Source organism: Pecten maximus, chromosome 4, assembly GCF_902652985.1.
Source record: "Pecten maximus chromosome 4, xPecMax1.1, whole genome shotgun sequence".
Taxonomy (NCBI): Eukaryota; Metazoa; Mollusca; class Bivalvia; order Pectinida; family Pectinidae; genus Pecten; species Pecten maximus.
This window is the reverse complement of record NC_047018.1, coordinates 14,944,157-14,961,460: the sequence shown is the minus strand read 5'-3', so window position 1 is coordinate 14,961,460 and position 17,304 is coordinate 14,944,157.

Below are 17,304 nucleotides of genomic sequence, written 5' to 3'. Positions count from 1 at the left end.
TAAAGGCTCGGAGAAAAAGGTTAAACAAAAGACGTTACGTGACTGTTTGTATTTAGGCCAGGAATGGTGGTATTTCTAACCCCAAGACACATCTTTCATTTTCGTCTTTTCTTGTTAAGATAGATGATCACAAATGGCTGTCTAGTCAACTCATTATTTGTTTGAAGTATCTGTCCTCTTTGTACAGTGCAATTTGTATTTCTCTTGTATGCTATTCAGAGTGAGTTAAAATATTACCGAAAATATTACTAAGCAAGTTCAAATTTGGTAAACAACAAACCGAATATATTTACACAAGCAATTGAAACTGACATACAAACTAAATGATCATTATTAAACTGGTCGAGAGAATAGTGACGTTATCAAGCCTTGCAGCTATTTTGTATCCCAATATTCCAAACGGATACTGCAAATTAAAGCCAATAGAAAGAGCCTTGTTACTTTCAATTTGTCGGCGAAAATTAACTTGTTTTGCTTCAAAATTGTGCATTGTATAGGCAAAATCTTGTCGTTTTTACGGGGTGTAGCGTACTTATCTTTCACTAAAAGTGGATTGAAAAGAACACAAAAATCGGCTCAAATTAATTCAGATTTAAACCCAACTCCACAGCTGTACGCCTACATGTACGACACAGGTGGTGCCTGGTAAATTATGTATGACAAATCAATACGTAGACAGTACCCTCTATACTGACCACTGGTCTGCCAGATGTTTTGAGCATTGTCACCGTTGATGAGGTTATCATTAGCGGTCCTTATTGTAAAGTATCTATCCTACAAAACAATGCGATATTGTACAGGATAGCTAATGAGTTAAACTGGAATGCTGTCGAGATGATATGGTTGTTCCACAACACGAGGATGTGACAATCTGAGAAAAGCTATTGATTGGCTGAGAGTTCATTGCTAAAGTATACAGCCACTGACGTCATCTCTGTACTTACTTCTGCTCTGAAGCCTGCCGATAATTCAGCTAATGTTTCCTTTTTATCGAATCAGTGCGCTGTTTTCACGCCCGCCTGCTCAAGCTCTTCTATTGCCCCTAGCCGAAGTGAGACAATGTACACGTTGTGTCACACTTGTCTAAATGACAAGGAGGCAAACAAATGAGAAAAGAAAGCAAAGCATTCTGCAGGGCTAGTGTTTTATTTTACCATTCCCATTTAGCGGTAAATAAATGGAACATCTTTTCCCCTTTTAATGGCATTATATTTGATATTGCACGATTTAGCTGACGCCTAGGTAACTGCAGCTGTATGACGTGACTGTTGTAAGCGACCTAGTCCCGAAGGACATGTGTGTCTAATGCCAAGGATGTTATGATACCGAATATAACCAGTGCGGCTTACCAAGGCCTATTCGACAAGTAGCACTAGGCTAAAATAGAAAGCATAGGACAATCACATTTCACTTACATTCTGCTCAATGGTAGCCCTAATAAGCATCCAGCGTATTCCACCACATATGCTAGTGGCATTGTTGAAATGATTTCAATAATATGGATTGTCTTATAGTATGTTTTCATTTATGGATTAATACTTGTATACTATCCTGTATCCAGCATGGGCTTGAGTAGTATTTTTGTACGCACATATACATAATGTCAAAAGTGATGACATACAAACTGAAACACTGTATTTTCTTACGTTAGGGGTCATGATACCTTTTCTCGTATGGCCCCTTTGCGAGGACGTTAAACTCCTCAAAACAAACTGCAATTCTGAAATATGAATTGAAGCTTTTTCACTTCCACAAGATGGCCACTACCTGTCTAGAACAAAGCGAAACAAAACACACAGTGAAAGCATGTAGCAATGAAAGCATTGTTTAAATATGTTGTGATGAGGGTAGATGGTCGGTTTTGGTGTCTTCGATGTCAATGGATCTATTCTTCAAGGGCCCACGGTTTGTCCCCTCAAATCATCAACATGCATGGGGATTCGGTAGACCATCCTGGGCTCTCCAGTGTCATATTGTTAAAAGGTATCGGAAAAACCATTCCCGATCCTGCATGTGTCTTTATAATTAGTCACATTCTACATGGCATTTTCTCGCCATGCTGCGATATTAGCAATGCTTCTCCGAACGAAGAAAACATCGTTCTCACACCTCCATTGTTGGCATGATAACTGTTTAGGTGCAATAAGGCAAGCTAAGTCGCATCTTACGACATGCAGTAAAATACAGCAGTCACATTCTTTCCCGACTCCTGCACGGGTTCAAAAAGGTCGCAAAAATGCAACAGAAAACTTGCAGCATAGTTCACTACCGATTTAAGTGAAAAGAGCAGCAGACTGCAAGTAAAGAATCACCTTGCAGCAAATCCTCTACCTTGCTTCAAGAGAAATGAAACGACGACCTTATGGTAAAGTCTACATCAAGTAGAACATCAGTTATAATAGAAACAGATTTTCTGGGACTAAAACTTATTTAAAGTATATCCATCGATTTCAACCATTGATAAACATTCTGTAATCATAAGTGATCATTCACTAAACATCAATGATTAAATATCTGGCATTTATGCACTTAGTCACACAACTTATATATTGTGGAATAATAATGAGGGAAACAGTTTTGTATGACAGTGATTTGAAATTGTGTGTATGGTTTAGACTGAACCAAATTTTACCTCTGTCTATGCATTTTGAATAGGGTTTAAGCGGGTTTTTCCTAATTTGGTTTTAAATATAGACGTAATTTAATGGATTTGTAGTGGCACATTTGTCCATAAGTCGGGAACAGGAGAGACCTCACCAAGGGAGGTGACACAAACTCCGAGATTTACGACCATGTTCCAGGGCTAGGCAGTGTGTCGAAATCCAATTATTCTACACTACGTTGACAGTTTAATTGGTCCAAATAGGCTCTGGCACATAACCTGCAGGGGCTTCGTTCTTACCTTGTCGGCATTAACTCGTGTTTTGTCTGTATGTACTACAGCCTCAGTACCAGGAAAACGGTCATTGCGGGCACTCAACATATAGTCAGCACATCCGAGCTCCTATCACCCGGATATTTACGAATATTTGTTTTAGCCCAGGCACCATTATGTACACTATGAATAGTATTATATCGAATGAATAATCAAATATTTTTATTTGTATTGGGAGTGTACAACTTCAAAAAATCTAATGACTGGAAGCTAATCGGGTTTTTTTTTTTTTTTTTTTTTTACATATTTACTGTGAATATGGTGATGCTACCCGACAAGCTACACATTGATGGTTTTTACAGGATGGCGACAGGAGTCACAAGATTCATTTACCTTTTCGAAGACCCCTCATATTAACATGGCTTGCAAATATTTTGAAACCTTCATTTACAGTTTACCCTCGATTAATCGGTTAAGACCAATCATTACAGTTCGGTTTATATTTCGGGTATCTGACCTCTATAACCTACCCACAAAGAACATACATGCAGTTACATGGTTTTGAATTAACGGTCATTTACCCTATTCTATTGATAATGTATCTGTTTATAATTTAACGGACTATTACAAGAACGAGATTCGATACATACGAGATTCTCCTCAGAGTCATGTACTCATTTCCCAATATATCCGCGGATAACAGTTTCGAAGCTTATAACTTGTTATATAAACTATCTCTTGTAGGTCTTTGATTTTTTTTTTACAAAAACATTTTAATCTTCCAGAACATAAATACATTGGAAGGCTGCCAGGGTTGGGGCCTTTGGGTCAGCCTTCAAAATATTTACAATGTCCCCACACAGGGGCTCTCACTCGTCACACCACTGACACATGTTACACATCTCATTGTCTCTCACATAAACATTACCACATAACAATAACAATAACACAAACAACCTACACTCCTCTTCATCCAGTCTATAAATAAATGATAAATAGCAAAAAGGTTCTCTGAAAAAAAAGAAAGGAAAAAAAACACAGGATAAAATAAACAAATGCAAATATATTGGCTAGAAATTAAGTAAGTCCATGTTCAGATACACAAGTATAAATATACAAATATGTAGGTCTTAGATCAGTGCAATCCAATAAAACGTGTTTAACGGTAATAATGTCGTATATATGCATGGCCCACGCTAAAACGGGAAAAGACAGCCTCGTCTTGGTAACTTTCTTTATAGGAAGGAATCCATTTACCGATAGTGATTTTAATTAAGTGTGATTTTTTTGTCAACATATTGACGTTTTGCCACAGATATCAAAACAAAAGTTACTTATGGCTACCCAAATATGCTCAGTTCCAAGGCAATGCTATTTATATTCGTAAATAGCATTTGTTTACTCCCTGGTATTTTGGTTCTTTTGATGGTAACATTATGAAGTTGGTGCAGGACAGTTGTTTTCGTGGAGGAGTGCTGCAGCAATATCGGATGTAGATAAGAAGCGATAGACATGGCAATTCAGTGTCCAACCGAATTACCACGACAAACAAGTACAATATTGTACCGGAACCATACAGAACCATCACGCACTATTCATTATGTTTATTCACCAGCATATACAAACCGTGATCAAAGTCCGGCTACAAATCTTAATGATATGACAAGAATCCCAGCTGTGATATTCCTTGACGACCCGCTCAGGTAAGCGGTAAGTTGAGATGTACACACATACATCAAGGATGGACTTATATCGAGAAAGTAGCACTCTCTTTGCAGGTCAGAGAGAAAAAAATCAGATCACATGCGCAGTTTTAGTATGGAGTACTGTGGTATATCGATAACTGACACTTTTACCCTTTATAGGTATTAAATCTGATATACACCAATTTAGAAGGTAAAGTTGTCAAGGCGTAAGGTAACACTAGCTTTAAAGGACCAATCACTATCATGCTTTACACTGATGTGGCAAACGCTATACCGTATAGCTAATTACGCTACCGTTAGATCGAATGATTAATGTTGTCTTTGATACAAAACCATAAAATTCACTCGATCGTCTTTATTGGATTTCAGTGGTAATCAAGTTATATCACGATTTTATTTACCTATTCATCCCGACAGAGCGTGTTTCCCAGTGGTTTTAAATCTCACATTCAGTATTTGGGTTGCAATGAATTCATAGAGTTGGCTTCAGGATAGCGTACTGAACACGTTTTCACCAGAGCATTTGAATATTTAATGCGACTGTGCTGTGTTAGATGTGATATGTATCACACTGTTCCACAAATACGCGTTTTCCTTGCAGGCATGAATAACCTATCATCAGCACAATCTAGGGGCCACGGCAAACAGTTCTTCAGGATTTTAATAGTTCATTAATCCTAAAGTCTCATCCCAAAACAGGTTGTCTATGGTGTCAGTCTCTAATCACACATTTCATTTGATTATACATGTATTTGAATTTTAAAGTGCGGCTGCCATGCATGTTTCCAATTTAAAGTATAACAACAAAGGCTTCGTAAGGTGTATATATGCAAAAAGGTCATCTTAAGAATCGCTGATTATTGAATATGATTAAACGCTATCGCAAATGGTCAAAACTGATTAAACTAATTATTATCTAGCCGACAAGCAATGAGAAATCAAATTACAAATTTAAAAGAGTTCACCTCTCATACTGAACACTCGAGAAGTTTTAGCAAATCTAAATGTGTAAATAAGTCCATGACATAATAGTCTTTGTTTTTTATGCTTTTGCTCTATAGTGATTAACGACAATATCTGATGACACATGCTGTTGGATGTTTGGTTTGGTTTGATTTTGTTACACGTCTATGGTCACCTAGCCTCCCCGACCTTATAATGCTACCATTCAAGGTACATACTGTCGAGTACGTCCAGCAGGACACTCCACCTTGTCATAATATGCTGGTAAACCGGACGTCTCGCTACTAAAAAGCTGTGTGTTCAGCAGAGATACCAACAAATCTTATAGATTGGTATGTAAACAATAACGTAAATAACGTAACCATAATGGAAACTCAAAATCTATTAAATTAGTTCAAAACACAAACAAAAATATAGATTTGCATACAGAGTCTTGATTAAGTACAAAGAGAGTAAAATGCTCAGGAAGAGTGAGCGTCTTCTGCTTCATCATTGACACCCAGCATACAAATGTGAGTCACAGTGGGGGGGGGGGGGGGGGGGGGGGGGGTGACATGGGAACCGCTGGACATACAACATGCAGTTGGGAACAAACTACATTCGAACGAACTAGGGTGAAAAGTGAGCTACAATGCACTGGAGTTCACAGTGCAGACAGAGGGACACAGTTTGTTCCCATTGGTATGCCAATAGTCTGTTGGAAGACCAAACTCAACAAAGATGCTGTCGATCAAAAATTCTATCATTTTCACGATTTTATCTTCGTTGTATTTTCCATAAGCCTTAGTCGTATTCTTTACGAGACAGGTTCCCGTATAGTTCATAATGATGTACTTATAAAGCCTTTTCTTTGAAAGAACGTTTTCATTTCAAGAGAAAGAAGGTGCTGCTTCAGTTTGGAACGGGGAATTGCTATATAAAAAGTAGAAAATTCAAACGTTTTGATGACAGAAAGGTTCCTGAGGATTGAATGTTTTTAATTACAAGAGGATTCTGTGAGTTTGCTTATTAATTCTTAATTTTACTAAGAATGGAAGTTAGAAGTTAGAAAAGGAGAGTATGTCCTGATAGTCAAATTATTAAATGCCTTATTTGCAGGCAAAGTAACATACCTTAAATGTTGTTTTGACATCGGGATGAAAAATACAGACTTGTTTCGTTTAAAATTTTGGATTTTAACCTTTTTTTTTAAATTTCTTTTATGAATTATGTACATTATAGATATATTCCACTCCGACAGTGAATCCAATGCAGCATGTTGGCCAGGAAACAGAACTCAAATCCTTCATGAGAGGGCCGAACGCTTAACTCAAGGCAGTGTTAAGGAAGATATTAGGAAGATATTCCAGTGGTTTTATTGTTCAATTTGGTTTATTCTTGTTTAACGTCCTATCAACAGCTAAGATCAATTAAGGACAGCCTCCAGTGCCACCTGTGGTGAATGCGTACATGTGCTTATGGGAGGCTGCAGTATACTTGTGTTAAGTCTCCGTGTGGTAGTCCGGAAGTTTTGCCAATTTATAGTGTTACCTCACTGAGGCATACTACAGAGGATACCCAACCCGGACACATTACTCTGATAATGGGCAAACCAGTCGTCCCACTCTAAAAAAAGACTCTGGTATGTTTCGGCTAGGGGACTAAACTCAAAGCCTACCTTATAGGGGAGAACGCTCAACAATAGGTCAAAAGTGAGGTATTGTCAAGGGAGACAAGAAGCATTATATTAGGCTGTGACACGACGTCTGGACCGTTTGGAATCGACAAATGTTGCTCTCAAAAAGCATCAGAATATCTAAAAGAACATAATGAAGTGTTTTTGAAGGAACCCCGAGTCCAAATGACGTGACGAGGACTGGAGAAGAAGTGATTTATTTTTTTATATGGGGGAATGCCCAATGAAACACGAAATATGCCCCGGAACTGCACTAACGTCATGACGTCAACGATACACGTTTAACTTCACACTTACGAGGCTGTCAAATTATTACAGTCTTCGCGCATACCTAAATGTCAATTCTGGATAAAATATACCGATATTGAGGGAAAAAGCATCGATCAAATGATCTCATAATGTAAATAGTTTCAACTAAGAATGATCATCATTGCAATCATACATCGTTGTTGAATACGGAATCACACTGTGTCATTTTTTGTTGAGTGATATTCTTACATTAAAATGCAAGATTTATCATGCGTATTTAAGGCGATATTATTGCTGAGAAGTGCCTAATATTAATAAAACAACCACATATGACAAAAGAGATATGTTTATTTAAGATAATTGATTGATTCAGTGTCTCTGTTGCTTGATTATGATAAAACTTATATATTCTCTCCAGCGATTAGCAGTGAAAATGTAATTTTTTCCTTTTTGACCAATCAGAGCGAACCTTTATATTCACCTCATTGAAATATTCAGACTAGTTTTTGACAAAATACTCACTTGACGTTAGCTATTCATGCACAGATTCTCCGATAACAGCGGAAAACATTTAAATTAGGCTGATCACCCCTTTCGAAACGGCGCCTTCAAGTTGACGTGGAGTAACGTCACAAAGAGACGACGTCATGAATTATACTATTGAAACAAAGTCGACGTCCAATGCATTAAACGTTGTATGCATACAAAGTGTATGTTAAGTAGAAATCGGAACGTCATGCTTGGCGTTTTAGCTGTAATAGTTCAACTAACTAGTGTTCAAAACATGCATATTTGAGCTATTTTCAGTTGTTTCTATATGCATTTGTTTTTATACGTAAATTGATTTTTTGAATAATTTCTATCTGAAATATGAAGTAAAATATGATAGGGATTACAAGCTTCGAGAACATTTTCATTTTGTGTTTCAGAAACGTGCTGATAAGTTCCGATTTGCTCGAATTTTTGACGGATTATTGTTCATCATGTAAGAGAATTTTCGTATCTCCATTTTTCGCCATGATGATCTGCATGTATTCCAGAACAAATAAAAAAAAAAACCCACCAAATTAAATTTTGTTGCAATTAGTTTTGTGGTATTTACACTAGTTTTCCTGTAAAATCACTGGAATGTATTAGAAAGTTACCAAAAATATAATATAAGATAAGATGCCAATATTTGTCGCCTCTTATTACGATCCTGCAATGCGGGGCCGCATTTACATTTTTCGAGTCCTACCCGCAGGGCTAGCGTCTTGACCGTTACTACTATGACAACATAAATTATTGATTTATCATATATATATCACCTTTGCTGAATGATCCTATCTGCAAGACGCATTCTTACAGTAGGTCCTGGACTGTTTACTATCCGATGCCTCGTGTAGGCGTTCTGAATAATTACCCTGGTGATCTAATACTACACCTCCGATAGATAAATGTGACAATTAGGCCAATTATCTCCTCTATCGACTAATTATCTCCTCTATCGACAATCAGGATATGTAATGATGATATTCCTTAACGAACTATATACCAATCAGGACGTCGGTATAGTGGATATAACGTATAGATATATTGATTTTATGAAGACAAATTATGTAGTGATCGTCAAATGAAGGACAATCTGACCAACGGCTAGGATTTTGTAATGACAGTTAGCATTAAATGTGAATTCGATATAGTGATCCCTTCCGTTAGTAACTGACATCATGTTCGGAGAATTATAATTCCGGATGTTAGATTGTGAGATCCAATAATTATATTTCCGATTGCCAAGTGAGTCCGATGTACTAAGGATATATTGATCTCCAGTAAGTACGTAATCATATGTACAGAATGCATCAATATCCGAACGGTTAAATATCAAGCTACATACAGTATATGTTTCTTTCATTGGTGGGATAGAAACAACGAAATGACATCGCATGTAATGAAACAAACGCATTATCAAATAAACAAAAGACTTAAGGTGACATGTACAAACACTGAGACGAAGATAAGGTTTTCCGGGACAAATATATACAGAACATCTATATCAGCGATTGGAAGTTATCGTCAGGATGCATTCCTTGCTGCATGGAATACAGTTAATTTAATATGGGATCTAGTTTTACTGCAGAAACTAGCAATTGTTTCTTCTTTTCTTCTTAAAAAATAATTTAAAGTTATCCTATATTTCAGGATTCTTTTAGAACTCAGAAGAAATTCTGTATGCACGAGTTTTTATATGGTAATTAACGGCACGCGCAGGGCTGGTGAATACCGATTAATTAGAGTTACTGTTGGCCTTTGTAATTCTGCGTCCTTCTGGTGTTGCCGTTCTTTCTTGTTGCTGGGTAACAACACGTAATTGAGTTTGTCATTAAATGTCAAACGAGCTCTTGGGCCGAGTGGAATGTAAAATAAGTTACTTAACATACGAAACTAGTCAGGGCGGCATTTGAACCTTAAAGTCAGGCACCAAAGAGAGAATGTTTGGATAGGGGACATTCCATTACGTTTCTTAAATAGTCAATTAGGACGTGCTTTGGCAATGACTTATGGTTGTCTCTCTTCCTAGTCGGTGAAGGAGAAACCTGTGTAAGAATAGCGACACCTACTTCAGATACGGCCACAGAAATAATGCAGGTCGAGAAATGCTCAGCAGTCTCTAAAACTGTCCATCACGGTCGATAAGAGGTGTCAGGACTAACCAGAATCAAACCGAGGCTTGGTGTAGGGATACACTCGCGTAGTGACCAATTGGTTATTATTTATTTCTCACATAGCCGTTTGCGAATGTTAGCTTGTATTACTATGCAACGGATTTATTAGTACATCATTAGTTAAAACTGACCTTACTTTAAGCACTAAGAAGTTATATTACAAATTGTGTTCACGATGTAGAAAATTATTTTTCCGAAGGCTTTGTATCTTACCCGAGTATGTCGTCAATTTGCTTAAAATACCTCGCAAATATGTTCCACCGTGAAATAACTCTCTTTTCCATTAGTACAATTAATTTGACAAACGCACGACTCAAACAATATACAACATGCAAAAATTATTCTACAAACTAAAATAGTACAATCTTCTCACAATTTTCCTTATTGTAAAATATGCAAAACCGAAGACTAAAGAAGGTAAGACCTGGTACAGACAAGTATAACGGTTTTCTGGTCATCAACGACATGGGGCAAAGAAGATTAATGAAGGTATATCCGTTACATTTCGGATTTCAGGACCGCATTTGGTTGTTTCAGTTGGATGTCTATTTTTGTCTTCTGTGATTTGTGGTGTTTGCCTTTATCCCGGTTTCTGAATTGATGAGTGGATTAACGTAGGTATAAATAACCTTGATAATATAATCTTCTCATACTCCTCTGACGACGTCATTATTACACGTATGGATTGTAGTAAGGGCATACGTGATAAACCAACTGTGCAGCGGCGGGGAAAGATATACGCCTGCTTTGATGTATCACAATTCGTTAGAAGCGACTATAAGTGGGTTCCCTGAAGACTCGGGAGATTTTCTTCATTGTCTATCAAGGGACATCGAAGAGACTAAAATAGATCTTTTATCCTAATTACAACACATTGGATATTAGATCTTTCCTTTTTTCTCATCTCCTGTCTTTCTGTGCTTTGTTTCCGTACTCTAGGTATCTCGTTGACACCCATCCTCATATTCCCTGGCTATTGCGAGGACTCCAAAAAATAAACAAAACGCATGATATAAGCACCTTTCAAATCAAATTGAGAGAAGTTACATGTAGAGCCAAACTGAATTAAACTGCACCATACAGCTGTTTCGTCCCTATAGAACTCATCAGTAATGCTAAATGAAGGACCCCCCCCCCCCCCCCCCCCCACCCCCTCCACCAAGAAAAGGCTGAAAGCTGAAAGGCCAAAACATTGGTGACGTGAACAAGTCGATAATCTACAATATTGGATATAGGTTAGGAATAAAGTTAAGTACGTGTACAATACATGTGTGTACAACGTGACAAGTAGGTTACGATTAACCTGTGAAACGCCCACTAGCATTGTCTACTACCTGTAATATGGTCATAATATATTCTCCCGTCATTAACAGATCTTTCATTTTTCCTATTTAAGATTTCTCTGTTATCCGCTAGGTTAGTTATTACATTCTCCATTCACCACCAACACCATCAAGGTCATTAGAGCAAAAACCTCACGAAGAAAAATGGATATTGAACGAAACAAACGAAATATATAAAACATGTACAAATTCATTGGTTCACTCGCATATAAAAACAAAAAGATAAATATAGCTACGGCTAATCATATCTTGTAGTACATACTGACAAAGCAATTCATGTTGTTCATGTTGATCTCTGACTCGACCACGTGTAGTAGGGCCCCTTCCGTGAAGGCTACTCAGCTGGGCCTCGGAGAGCAGGGTCCCTTTTGTAATCGCTTGGTTATTAGCACGTCGGTCTGTCTGTGCATAACGTCTGGCCATATTCGGGGAATTTTGTGGACTTATAAACCCTTCTTCTACAAATCATACCTGGGATATTTACTGGTTCCCTTAATTCTCATGGATGACATAATCTTGTCTGCCAGGCACTCCCAAATGCCTAGTGCCTCTAGCAAGGACACAGAAGAGTTAATACGAGTCATTTCGGAAGGGAGACGGCGACAACAGATTACCAAACACGCAACAACAAATTATCGTTTCAATCTCTTCCAACTTCTATCGTCAGTATTTATTTGGACTTTCCACCAGCCTTCTCAATAGGAATATCAGTCACAGGTTTCTCAAGCTTTTGTATATGTACGCCATCATAATAATGTTCAAATGAGTAAACGTTCAGTACAAGTTTTTGTACCTTTCCTAGCTTTTGTATGTGTACGTGTGTGATTTTTCACAATTGTATCTGCCAACGTGATAGTCCGATTAGCTCCTGGATGGACGACCGCTCGGGTGTACCCCTGGTGCACGTTACATTTGGTGGCAGTGAACGGGTCTGGTATCATGCAGGGTGCCCTCTGACAACATGGAAGCAGTTTTCCTATATACTTGTTGGCGGCTCTGGGTTCTAGTCATGAGGCGGCACCGTTAAACAAGAGGGACATATATATATGCTGAGGATACCAGGTTGAACCCACAAGAGCTTCGGAACGAAGCTTAATGGCGAAGGGGGTAATTTGACGATTCAAGGATATGAACATTTCCGCTCCATAGTCTCATTGGCTAGCTTTTGTGGCTGTGCGCTTCAGCGTCGTGTCTTTATACCAAAATTAAACAACGTCGAGCGTGGTCTGCTCTTGGATGGCTGACCACTCCCTTGTAACCCGGGGGATATTACAATTTTCTTAATCGATTTACAAAAGAACACACATTTTAACAATAGTAACAATGTCTCTTCGGCTGTTGCGACGGATTTAGAAAAGATGAATTTTGGAAAAGTGGATCCCAATCATTCGCCAGCAAGATAACGATATTGTTTGATGTAAATACCCCATACGGACTACAGAAAAATGTATGGTATGAACCGACATTTAATCTCTGTCGAAGAGGGAGAGCAATCCGAGGACCATGAACATTTTGAAAGGATTTTGATATCAATGTCATGTAAACGAGAGTAGCCTTAAATGGTTGTTGAACGAGGCCTTTTTCATTAGAATCATATGAAACGCCATAAAACTCAATCATCTGCCATGATGCAATACCCTCTCGTAATACGCTCAAAGCTCTCTTCAGCCTAGATATTACATGGGACTGCAGAGCAATCATTGATTGAAGTACACATGTTTACTCAAAGGAGATACTTGCAATGACATTGGTGATCCTTTACAAAGCTGGGCTTTGTAATAATATAATCATAATTTTATACCTTCAATCTAGTGCTGTTTAGCCCTAAATGACTCAAGATGTCGATGGACCGTAAAACAATACTGTCAACCTTCCTTTACGTAGAAATCGTCTTGTTTTCCCTTTGTGGTTGGTTAAGCACAGCCGTGTTTACATCCCAATATATACCGGCCCTATTGCTATTAAATGTTAACATATTAATGAGGGCGAGTATATCGATCAATTTAAAATACTCAATGATGGATTAGTGGCGGTACATATTCTACATAGATATATTCTGTACTGACGTCTGATGTATGGAACGTAGTTTGTTAACAATACGATCAGAGAAAGTGATATGAAGAAACAAAAGTGAAAGGATAGAATTTCTGGTTGGCAACATGTATATTGAGTTAAGTGTAAAAAATCTTTCTACATTTTCTTGACCGACTTCATTTTTCTTTCTTTCTTTTTTGTTTTTGCGAGGCTGGTTATACTTAAGATCTTATCAGAACAGGCAACAGGGACTTTAAAAAGTCCTTTAAATTTCAAAACTGATGTGTTATTTTTAAATAACCAAAACTTTATAGACTATATCAATCAGTTATACCATGAATAACTTAAAATCAAGGACACTACAAACACTCAACATCAGGTGTCTACCTCGATCTTTACTTACAACTTAACAAGAAGATACTAGTTTTAGCTAAGCTCAATGATAAAGATAACACTTTAATTCCCATTTTTGTTTTTTGATTTTTGTGATATACCAGCACTGTCTACTCTATCTATGGTGTTTTTATTTAGTTTTAAGAGCTGGTTCCATATAGCACGATGTTGACGAAAAGAAACTAGCATTACATTGAGGGTGTCTTCGATGGAGCAAAAGACGCTTACTTTTCCTGAACACATGGGTTCAATCTCTTTATAATTGCCCCATGGTTTCCTTACATTTGTCTCTATCTCCCTTTATAATTGTCCCATGGTCTCCTTACATTTGTCTCTATTTCTTTTTATAATTGTCCCATGGTCTCCTTACATCTGTCTCTATCTCCCTTTAGAGCTGTCCCATGGTCTCCTTACATTTGTCTCTATCTCCCTTTATATTTGTCCCATGGTCTCCTTACAATTGTCTCTATTTCTATGTTGATTTTGATTTGGAATAATTGTTTCGTTTTAATGTCGGTATTTACCCTTTGCTGGATTTTTCAATTCTATTACCAAATCCATTCATTCATACATTCATTTATTCGTTGTTGATCATAGAAGGCTATCAAAAGTGTCCCCTCCCCAAACCTGAAGAATTGGGGATTTTCTTCCGTGTCTTTTATGATTGGCGTATATTTTTACTTCTGAAAAGAAATTGTGTTGTTAATTTGTACATTGAACATAAAAAGGCTGTTATTCCGGTCACAAAGTATGGTCTAATTTAGTTATTTATCATTAACGAGATCAAGAGCAATTTAAATGTCTATCAAGAACACCTACTAGGTATATCGTGTAAGGATAATTTGCACAAAAACATTAATTTCGTTGAAATATAACATTGTACAATCCGTTTGGCACACCCAGCTCTATATCAATCATTGGTCTGTCTTGTGGGTTCCATGTGTTGTGAATATCTAATCAAACCGGCTCTTTCAAACGGAATACGTAATCATTTTCTGCCATAAATCGGTTTCTCATTGAATTCCCTTTTGGGAATGTCCCTTTCAGAACGAAATGAAGAAAACCTGAGAAAATGCATTAACTTTAAGTATATTGTAATGCTATCTAAACGACTTCTATGTTTACCAATGACATACTGTGTAATCTATCGAACACTTAGTATTCAGTGTTTATAGTGTAGATGTCTGTTTCATCATTTATCTAAGCATGAACCTTTTCCACTAACATACATATGTATATATAATCCACCGGGTGCTTAGCACAGAGTAGCTGTTTAAATGCTATAAATTTAGCGCGTTTTCAAATTTTAAAAAGGTTGAGGAAATGATGAGTTGGTGCACCCACATAACTTTCTATAGATATAGTGTATCAAAAGGGCAATAAACGCTTTCATAATTCAGTTCAATGCGTCCATCGCAAAAAGCGGTAAAATAATATAACCGCTAATATATGTACGTTTATGTACTTATTCACCGGTTCATAAATCATTTGCTACCTACAACTCAACCCTGTAATTTAGAGTAGAGCTAGTTTCAGCTTGGACTTGATACAGTTGACTATTTTTTAGAAATGTTCCAAATTACATTAACTCCAAACAAAGGATTTGCTTATGTGATATTAAATTTACGCCTATCATCTTGTATCGGTTATATTATTGTATTTATTGTATGAAAGACTGATATACATTGTCATCATATGTATTGTGGCGAAAGTCTTTGCACTATTGAGATAACGTGCTCAATCTGTTTGCTTCATTAACGCAATAAAATAAGATTCTAACCCGCAGCTTGCGCTTTAATGCGTTAAACCTACATGAAACAACAAAGCAATAAAATGTACTGAGGGTGATTGTTCCTCATGAAACTCTCTGAAATGAAGGGTCATCATGATGATCGGAGTCCCTAGGGATCAGTTCTTGTCGCTGTAAGCTGTACAACAACACTTATAAATTTGGCACACCAAAGCAGTTCAACAGTCCACTGTGAGCTAACAAATCGGCATAGGGAATGCTATGAGGTAGGCAGAGGAGATAGTGAAGACCACGAGCGCACCGCCTGGTTTCAAAATATTGAATTACACTAACTTATTTACACATTGCATAGGGCAAACCCTACTCTTAGTCATTCACGTGCTATCCGTGGTCCAACGTGAACGCCCAAGCATACTCAATCACCTACAGATAATTGAAAATACAGTAATCTGTCTAAGATATCTACTTTCCTACTTACCTTTGTATATGTGATTCACCAAGAGATACCTAATTTATAGTGTTTATGAAGTAGACGTTATAACCATTGTCCGTCTAAGACAATTGGAGTGGCGTACTATCATGGTAAGCCCGACTTTATATAAATACCTTGCTCTTGAATGTTCCTTATTAGTCTCGGACGCAGCTTACATCTGAATAAATTTTCCATTAATAAGCCAACCAACAAGTCTTATGTTGTATCTAAAGGCACACCAAAATTATCAATACTAAGGACGATACATCTAATATTGGTGTTAGTTACCATCATTTATCAGTTTCGTTAACGTATGTAGCATTTGTATTAAATGTAGTTACTATTATTTATTAGTTAAGGTTAATTTATCTAAAATTGGTGTTAGTTACTGTCATTTAAGAGTACCAAGGTTAATTTATCTAACATTGGTGTTAGTTACTGTGATTTAAGAGTACCAAGGTTAATTTATCTAACATTGGTGTTAGTTACTGTCATTTAAGAGTACCAAGGTTAATGTATCTAACATTGGTGTTAGTTGCTGTCATTTAAGAGTACCAAGGTTAATTTATCTAACATTAGTGTTAGTTACTGTCATTTAAGAGTACCAAGGTTAATTTATCTGACTTTGGTGTTAGTTACTACCATTTATCAATACCAAGATTGAATTAATCTAGTGTTGATTATTTAGTTGTCAATAGCAGGGTTTATTACATTTTTACCAGTGAAATATCAAAAATTATTCATTCTATAAAAGTGATGTTTTTCACTAGTGATGAATTTAATTACCTTGGTCTTACATTAAATTTCAACGGTAAATTTACAAAAGCTCAAAATAAACTTGCAGAACAAGGACGAAAAGCTTTATATGCCGTTAATAATATTTGCAGAAAAAAACTTTTCTAATGTTGAATCTCGCCTTTCTGTTCTTGACACTTATGTAAATAGTATTTTGATGTTTGGTTCTGAAATCTGTGGACATCATAAAGCCCTTGCTATTGAGAAACTTCATATTTCATTTCTCAAGTCATTACTTGGACTCAGAAAATCAATAAATAATGTTTTTTTGTACATTGAACTTGGAAGATTTCTCTTGTATATATTAAGAAAAATAAGAATTTTTAAATATTGGTTGAAATTAA